Here is a 9,065-nt window from a genome sequence, read left to right as displayed (position 1 = left end):
GGTACTGTATCTACCAGTGAATACTGCAGGCAGATGTGGTCGCCCCATCTCAAAAAAGATATATTGGAATTGGAAAAGGTTCAGAAAAGTGCAACAAAAATGATTAGGGGTATGGAACGGCTGCCATATGAGGATTAATAAGACTGGGACTTTTCAGCTTGGAAAAAAAGACGATTAAGGGCAGATATGATTGAGGTCTATAAAATCATGACTGGTGTGGAGAAAGTAAATGAGGAAGTGTTATTTACTCCTTCTCATAACATGAGAACTAGGGGCCACCAAATGAAATTAATAGGCAGAAGGTTTAAAACAAACAAAAGGAAGTTTTTTTTCACACAATGCACAGTCAACCTGTGGAACTACTTGCCAGAGGATGTTGTGAAGGCCAAGACTATAACAGGTTTCAAAAAAGAACTAGATAAGTTCATGGAGGATAGGTCCATCGATGGCTATTAACCAGGATGGGCAGGAATGATGTCCCTAGCCTCTGTTTGCTAGACGCTGGGAATAGGCAACAGGGAATGGATCACCCGATGATTACCTGTTCTGTTCATTCTCTCTGGGGCACCTGGCATTGGCCACTGTCGGCAGACAGGATACTGGGCTAGATGGACCTTTGGTCTGACCCAGTATGGCCATTCTTATGCTCTTACCAAATGAACACCATCACTTCCTGAAGTTCACAGAGTTTCCCATCCAAACACTGACCAGCCCTGACCCTGCTCAAATTCTGTTAAGTCATAGGCCCAAGTGGCATTACTAAGACCATTTACAGCAGCACAGATGTACCGATACAGCTGTGCTGCTGTCAGAGCGCTCGTGTAGCTGCGGTATGTCTCCCGTGGACATAATAAAACCAGCTCAACAAGCAGTGGTGCACATGAGTTCTTATGCTGGCAAAACTTATGTTGCTCAGAGGGGTGTTTTTTCACACCGCTGAGTGACAAAAGTTTTGCCGACATAAGTGCTGGTGTAGACATGGCCTTATTCTCTTTGGAGAAATAAACATGCAGAAAGTTTCAATTTTTTCCTACTTCCTTTTAAAACTCACCCAACAAAGGTTTATTACATATCAGAAAACCATAGACTAGGGCTTCTATTGTTTTTTCCAATAACTAGATTCCATAATTGCTGAGTCATTTTGCTTTCATGTTATTTTTTAATCCAGTTTATCATTTCCTCATTCCATAATCTTGATAAATACAATTGGAAAGGAACTAATGCCTTTGCCCTTTGCACCACAGGCACAATAACATGCAATACTCAGTCACCCTTATATAAACATAACAAAATATTTTTATTGATGTTTTCTCTCTTATTTTTAAGAGATTTTAATGGTACTGAAAGCAGATAGACAGCCCTGGAAAATGAAGTCTTCTCCTAATCCAGGGGCAGCAGTAATGCAAGATTCCTACCACATTCTACCTCTAGGTGACAGGGTAGTTTATGTTCTGTGCCACTTAGGTCACTTGCCTCTCTGCTGAGCCCAGGTATAACAATTTGTGGATGGCCTTCCCCAAGCAAAATTGGGAGTGGTCCCTTCCCCATCCTTAGAACACACAACTTTAAGGTGCCCTTTCCTACATTCTGCTCTCTCTCAGTGAAGATGTGTGTTTTATTTCTTTAATTCTGTCACAGGAAGCCAGGCAGGAGAAGGGCAAGGTTCTAGGCTGAAGCTCTACATCTAAATGGAAAGAGAGAGTTTTAGGGATAATCTTTTCCTTATTGTAAGTGGAACGGGCAGCAACACCTATAGCTAAGGATGTTTTCCAATATAAGACCCGGTTTTCAGTTTAACCAATTGGACTGATATGTTCCGTGCTGGGTGTCTGTCTCAGGCTGAATTTTTTATGGAAAGTTTCAGCTAAAATAGTTCTGGGAATGAGGTTTGTGAAAAATACACTATTTTGCCCATTTTAATGAGAAGCTCTAGCAACTCTGTGCTATAAAGCAGGGGCTTGAAATTTGGCAGCGGGTTCCCCTGGTGTCAGGGATCTGCCTTTTTAACATTGCCATGGAAAACCACCCACATTTTGCCAAGTTATATGCCTTTGAAAAATCTCAGTTTGTACAAGCTCAGTACAGACTCGTTAGAGATCAGCAGCTAAATTCTCTGAAGATTCCATTTACACTGAGCATGCTGCACTCAGGACTTTCCCTGTGGTTGCCCCTCCTGATAACCAAGGGCTGTTGTGGCAGGGAGACTGACTCTCCTGTGCCCTCAATATTCCCACTACTGGTGGCCAGGCAGCAAAGAGGAGGTGGAAAAAACAGTCTGATCGGAGTGCAGAGGAGTGAGGCGCAGAGGTGGGCGAGGGAGATGATAGGTGCAGAAGATAGCTGCGGCAGGCGATGCGGTAGGGTCAGGGTGTGTGGGTAGTATTTCATTGAATGAGGCGATCCTGTGGAAAATATAGTATGTGATCATTTAAATAAACCCTGTATCAATATTCATATGCACAAGAGGGCTGAATTAAGGTCACACAGGCAACCTTAATAACGGCATTTCTTAACTTCAGTGCTTGACTTTGCAACCTTAACATTCTTTTAACCTAGTTTCTATTCATGTCATTCTAATAAAAGTGCCTTCCTTGTTCAGTGACTGAAGGAAAGTGACTTTCTGAGATTGCCATTATCATCATCATCATCACAGTGATACTTCCTGTTATCCCAAAGGCCATCCTGCCCCTCTTCAGAATTAAAAATGGGTACATTACATTAAAGGCTGAAAGGAGGGGCACACGTGGTACCTCTTCATGCCTGCTTACTGTTTTGCCCAGTCCTTTTGTTGTATCTTCTTGTGGGCCACCTACTTTCTTTTAAAAGAAAATCTTCTCTGTCCCATACCGCCATCCTTTCCGCTTCTAACTTTGCCTTGGGGGAGAGAAAATAACCCCAAAATGAAAACATCAACTCCCTAGCCTCAGCAACCAAATCAAGATCCCATTATCTAAGCTATGTCCTAATTGCTGGTCACTAGTCCCAGAAGAAGCTCTGTTTTGCTCTCTCTTGGGCTTCCCTGAGCTTCTAGGTTTCACTTCTCACCTCCTTGCCCCCCAGCTGCAGGTTTTTCTCTGATTTTCTCACTTGGTTGATGGCTCAAGGGATATTTTCCTTCTCTCTTTCCACACTCCCTGCTGTATGTCTGGCTCTTTTATAGGTGGGAGGTGCTCAGATGACATGCAGAGAGGTAACGTGTAGCTCCTTACATAGAGGGAGACTGCAGTATTGGGTGGCAGCAGTTCTTCCTAAGAATGGCTTGGCTCCAACTTTGTCTTCTGTCAAAAGCACTAACTAGTAATCCTCCCTAGCTGTAATGTCATTCTAATGGCTCTTGTTGCCCAGCAGCCAATCCAGTTTCTTCTTCCCAGTTGGTTGGTAAAGTTAACAGAGGCAGGCACTCAGTGCCTTTTATAAAGTCACCAGTTTGAGCCAGCAGCCTTCTGAGTAGCAGAAACACGAGGCATGGCTGAGTATTTAGAACTGTGCTTAGAGTTTGACACCTGGCTTCTATTCCATTCTGCCTCTGATTTGCAGTTTAACCATGGGCAAGTCACTTCACCTCTCAGGGCTTCCGTTCCCCATCTGTAAAATGAGTATAATTACGCTAACCAGCTATGCTGAAGGAACTGCTAACAACATCCAGTATGCTCTTTTGAAGAACTTTTCTCTTAGCCTGGTGTTTGTATTGCTTTTCAGGCCAGGTTCTTTTGAAACTGTTAATACTTTTGCTTAATTCCTAGTTCCTCAATGCGCTGGCCCTTATATTTGTCCAAACTCCGGTCAAGGGAAATGGCTTATGTAAAATTCCAGGCAAAATTGTAGCACACAGCTGCACAATTGCTCCCCTCTTTAAAATGGCTTCAGTTCCTCTTTCAGCTAGGTCCTTCATAGGCCCCACTATGGCTACCAAAAAATGGTTCTCTCCACCCTCAGTTGCTGAGTAGGCAAGTGTTTATAGTAACCTGACTCTTCAGCAGAGAGCATGCTTGGGCCTCACTAGGGTGACCAGATGTCCTGATTTTATAGGGACAGTCCTGATATTCAGGGCTTTTTCTTATATAGGCGCCTATTGCCTGCCACCTCCTGTCCTGATTTGTCACTAAGGTTGCCAACTTTATACTCGCACAAAACCGAACACCCTAGCTCTGCCCGTTCTCTGCCCCTTGTCCGAGGCCACGCCCCTTCTCTGAGCCCCCGCCCCCGCTCACTCAATCCCCCCTCCCTCTGTCGCTCGCTCTCCCCACCCTTACTCACTCGCTCATTTTCACTAGGCTGGGGCAGGGGGTTGGGGTGCAGGAGGGAGTGAGGGCTTCAGGCTCTGGGCTGGAGTGTGGGCTCTGGGGTGTGGCTGGGGATGAGGGGTTTGGGGTGTAGGAGGGGGCTGAGGCTGAGAGGTTCGAGGTGCAGGGGGGGCAGTGTGAGGGCTCCGGCTGGAGGTGCAGGCTCTGGGGTGGGGGCTGAGGGGTTTGGAGTGTAGGAGGGTGCTCTGGGCTGGGATTGAGAGGTTTGGAGAGTGGGAGGAGGATTAGGGCTGGGGCAGGAGTTTGGGGTTCAGGAGTGGGTCAGGGATGCAGGCTCCAGGTGGCGCTTACCTCAAGCTGCTCCTGGAAGCAGTGGCATGCCCCCCCCCCCCCAGGCCAGTGGGGGCGGCGGGAAGTGGCAAAGGCCGAGGGATGTGCTGGCTGCCCTTCCCGCAGCCCCCATTGGCCTGGAGCGGCGAACCACGGACAGTGGGAGCCGCGATCGGCCGAACCTGCGGACGCAGCAGGTAAACAAACCGGCCCGGCCCGCCAGGGGCTTTCCCTGAACAAGCGGCGGACCGGCTTTGAGAACCACTTAGCTAGAGTTCCTCACAGCCTTCAGTTAGAACCGTGTCATCGCTGTATTTTGCTACTTAGCAATTCACTGCATCTTGCAAGTTGTAAAATATTGAACCTCACCCCTCCCTTCTTTCCACATTGAGAATTAGCCTGTCATTCTTTATATTTTCCCCATCTCCTAATCATTTTAAGAGCCATCACTAGACCTTATCACAGCACAGTTGTATTTCCCTCATTGTCTCTTGTGCTTTGTATTATAATTATTTTATTAAAATTCTTTTGCAATTCTAAATAAATTATACCAATGTATTGTCCTTGCTCCATGATTATGTTTTCGATTTTTTTAAAGCATTCTAGCAAATTATAGGGACACAATTTACCTTAATGCCTCCATTCTGGTTAATCATACGCTGAGTGTTTAATGGCTAACACTAATTAGATAGTTTTATATACATAAAAAAACCATTTTCCACTTTAATGCCTCTGAATGACAAGTCTTAGGCCCCAATCCTGGAATGAGCACTGTGCCAGTGGACCCCCTATATCTGCATGGTGGCCCACTGACTTCAAACTAGTTACCTACACCTGAAAGGCTTTATAGCCTAATGAGAACTCATGGGGTCACTCTTTCCTTTTTCTTTTCTCTAGTTCAGCATTGCCAGCAGTAGAGGATGAATTCATTTCTGTACTAGAGTCTAGCCATAAGCTACAAGTCTCTACAACTCAGTAGTGATGGAAAATACTTTTTAAGGCTTTATTTAGATTGATCTTAGATATAGTTTGCTCTTGTCAAGCATTATGGAGTTAGGCACCTAAATCTAACATTTAGGCATGTCTGAAATCCTTAAAATCACTGTTCAACTGCTGCCTAACTGTAGGCTTCTGAAGCACCTTGGCATCTAAATTTTTGCCATCAGGGTCCCTAAGCACCTATGTTTTGGTGGTTGGATATGTGCACAGCTGCCTCAGTCCTGCTTCTACCCAGCAGCTCAGAGCCTGCCTTATTGCTTTGCCCCAGCAGCCCCTCCAACTACCTTGCCTACAGGGCATGAGCTAGTGGGTGTGCTCAGAGCAAGCTTAACTCCACACACAGGAGGAGAAGGTGACTTCCTCCCTTATAGCCTTTAACCCAGTAGCTTGGTTACTTACCTCAGATGTGGGAGACCCTGGTTCAATTCTTTCCTCTGATTGATGTGGAGCAGGCATTTGAACATGGGTTTCCCCTCTCCCAGGTTGCAATGCCTATGTTCTTTGGTGGTGTTAGCCCAAGAGCAGCTGGCAAAACCATTGGAAATCAGAGTTTTTTCCCCTCTAGAATATTTAAAATTGAATTTAAAATTAAGCCTTCTGTAAGGACTTTAACTGAGAATGTACAGTAAACAAGCCTCCCACTTCTTCAGTGGGAGTTGTATGTACTTAGCATTTTGCTAGGAAACACTAAATACCTCACAGGACTGGGTCCCTATGAAGCAAGAGGAAGGAAAAATCTGTTACCTGTACAGTTTGTTTCTTACACAGTTAATAACCCTTTTTTTTTTTTTAAGCCCGCTGTATTTCTGGTCACAATATGCTCTCTTTAATGCCTGCTAACTAGCTTCAGTTTCACCAAAACCAAATGCAACAGCTGCTGACTTCAGGCTAATGAGGCTGCGAGGTATAATGTGCATTGTCTTTTTATGTAATGTGGTTTATTAAACATCTTCTAAAGCTTACCAGTGTCCCCAGGACATAACTCTCCTGCACAAAGCAATGCCTTGCCAAGTAATGAACTATGATTTATGGTGGTAACGGTTATCCTACTTAAAAAAAAAAAAAATATTACAGCAATTGCTCTGTAGAATAAAAGAGTATAACATGCACCATTTGGCACATTTATGACAACAGTGCTCTGGTTTTCTTAACTCCACAGTTCACTGTTGGCAATATTTCAAATTCTTGAGACAGATGTTTAAATGAATTTAAAGAGGACAGTGAAATACTTTTAAAACATCATATTGTGTTGAGTGTAAGGAACATTATTTCTTTAACGTTCAGGTAAGAAAGGGCGCCACATGGCCTATTCTGTTTTAGATCTAGTAGTGGATGATGGAAGTAGCAAACATGGAATTAACTTTGTGAAGGATCCCCATGCTGTTATTCAGTTTTGGCTGAGCGAGCTCAAACTTTTTCTAGAATTAGCTCATAAGCGCATCTATTTTGTGAGATCCGCATTTGTTTTGAATGTAGTTCCCACCATGTTAATACAGGATTAAGTGGTCTCACGCTAACATTGTGATTGTCTCATTGTGGTCCCAGTGGTTACAGTTTCAGGCCAGAAATGATAAGCATTTGGAAAAAAATGTAATATTAAAACCCTGGTCCTGTCTCCGAAAGGCAGATATTGTAAAAATGCTTTCATCATAACTTGTGAAATTCTAAAGAAAAGAAAGAAAGTGTTATAGGCTAAAAACCAAGAGAGTGATTTAGTCAAGAAAATACTGTACTCAACCCTAGCATTGTTATATGTTGCATTTGAATTATAGAAAGAATCAGACTCTCACAAAAGGCAGAAGTCAGTATTATTCATGACATGATAGTTGTCAGTATGCAATGTGTTTGTGGCTAAGGGTGGGAATGTAGTCTGAAAATCAGTTGCGTGTGCAGACAGTGTAAGACATCGAAGACAAGTGAAGCATTAATAAAGCAATGAACATTTATATTTAATTTACATTTTGACAATTCGCACATAAATAACGATGTAAACCAGTACGTAAACATAAGATAGTTTGTTGTTCTAGCAAAGTAAAAAGCTTGTTAACTTTGGTCAGAGTCTTTCTTAAAAGAGAAAAAACACTGTTGATTGTTGCTACATTCACATGTAAAAGTTCTAAGGGAAGTGGAAAAAACAGTAAAGAGGAGTAACAATTCTTAAAGCTGATGCATATAAATCTTTGTAAAATTTGTAACAAATACAAAGAAAGCACTACAGGCAAATAAAAGGAGAAGTGTGTGCCCAGTGACAGTAGTGATACTTTGGTTTATCCTACAGTTAAGTACTATTTTTGAGAACCATTGCTACATTAAAAGATGTCAGCCTCACGATTTATAGGAACAGAAATGTAATGAACGTACAACTGTAGTCCTTCAAAAGCTATATTTAGAGACTTCCTCGGTTTGGGGTTTATTTATTTATTTATTAGTAGAAGGCATTAGAATGACATTTTAAAAAAAATCCCCAAACCCTGGCTTTATGAAGTGGTCTATTTAAATCTATAGTTTAATAAGAATATAAGTAGATAGAAAGATAGAATGTATACAGTGGTAAAGGGTGTAATAATGCTATTTATTTTTCTGCAAGTTGCATGTGACCATATCACTCTTAAGGGGCAGAGAAAAATGAGACGTTAGGGTCATTCTAAATAACCCAAATTACTTTAAATAGTTCATTCCACTCTTCACCATTGTGTATTATATTTATACCATACATGGTTGAGATTTTGATTTCTTTTGGTTTATTTTCAGGCTTTTTTTCAGTTAAGTTTTCTTGTTGTTTGGTTATTCAAAAAACAAACAAACAATCCAGCAAAGATATGAGGAGATCCAAGACCCAGTCCTGCAAACACTATGAAGTGTGTAATCCCACTGAATTCTGTGAGACTGCACATCAGTAAAGTTATTAATGTAAGTGTTTGGCAAGATCAGGCCCCAAATGAGCAACTGTGCATGTGAACCAGCAAGTGATAAATGCCTTAACGCAGCATTCTGATGTTGGGGTCATCAGACGATATGCAAAGTTGGATAACATTTGATCTTCACACTTAGATGAAAAATAGGTTTTATTACATGGTTTGGCTCACAAGTTAAGTGGTATAAATATATATCTATATACATATATGGTATAGTGATATAAATATATCTATAAATATACATGTGTTCTTTGCTACACCTCCAATGCCAACATGATATCTTTGGGCTTAGCAAAACAAAAAGATAAGAAAACGTGCATTCTATCTTTTCTGTGAACATTTGGTTTCTTCTCTAAAGTAGCAAAGCATTAGATAAAACAGCATTTTCTGCACCACTGGACACACGCAATGAGGTAATTGTTGTTCAACAACTTTGCCAATGCCCTTTTCATCTTTAATTAAATTAACCACAAAATGTACAAACACAAATACTGAAGAAACTCTGAATCGTACAGGAAGCAAAATAAAATTTAAAAAAAAAAGGTGCCAGGAAAGGACTTCATTATCTCCTTCTGCC

The sequence above is a fragment of the Emys orbicularis genome, chromosome 3, assembly GCF_028017835.1.
Source record: "Emys orbicularis isolate rEmyOrb1 chromosome 3, rEmyOrb1.hap1, whole genome shotgun sequence".
In the NCBI taxonomy this organism is placed as follows: domain Eukaryota; kingdom Metazoa; phylum Chordata; order Testudines; family Emydidae; genus Emys; species Emys orbicularis.
Note: the sequence above shows the minus strand (reverse complement) of the source record.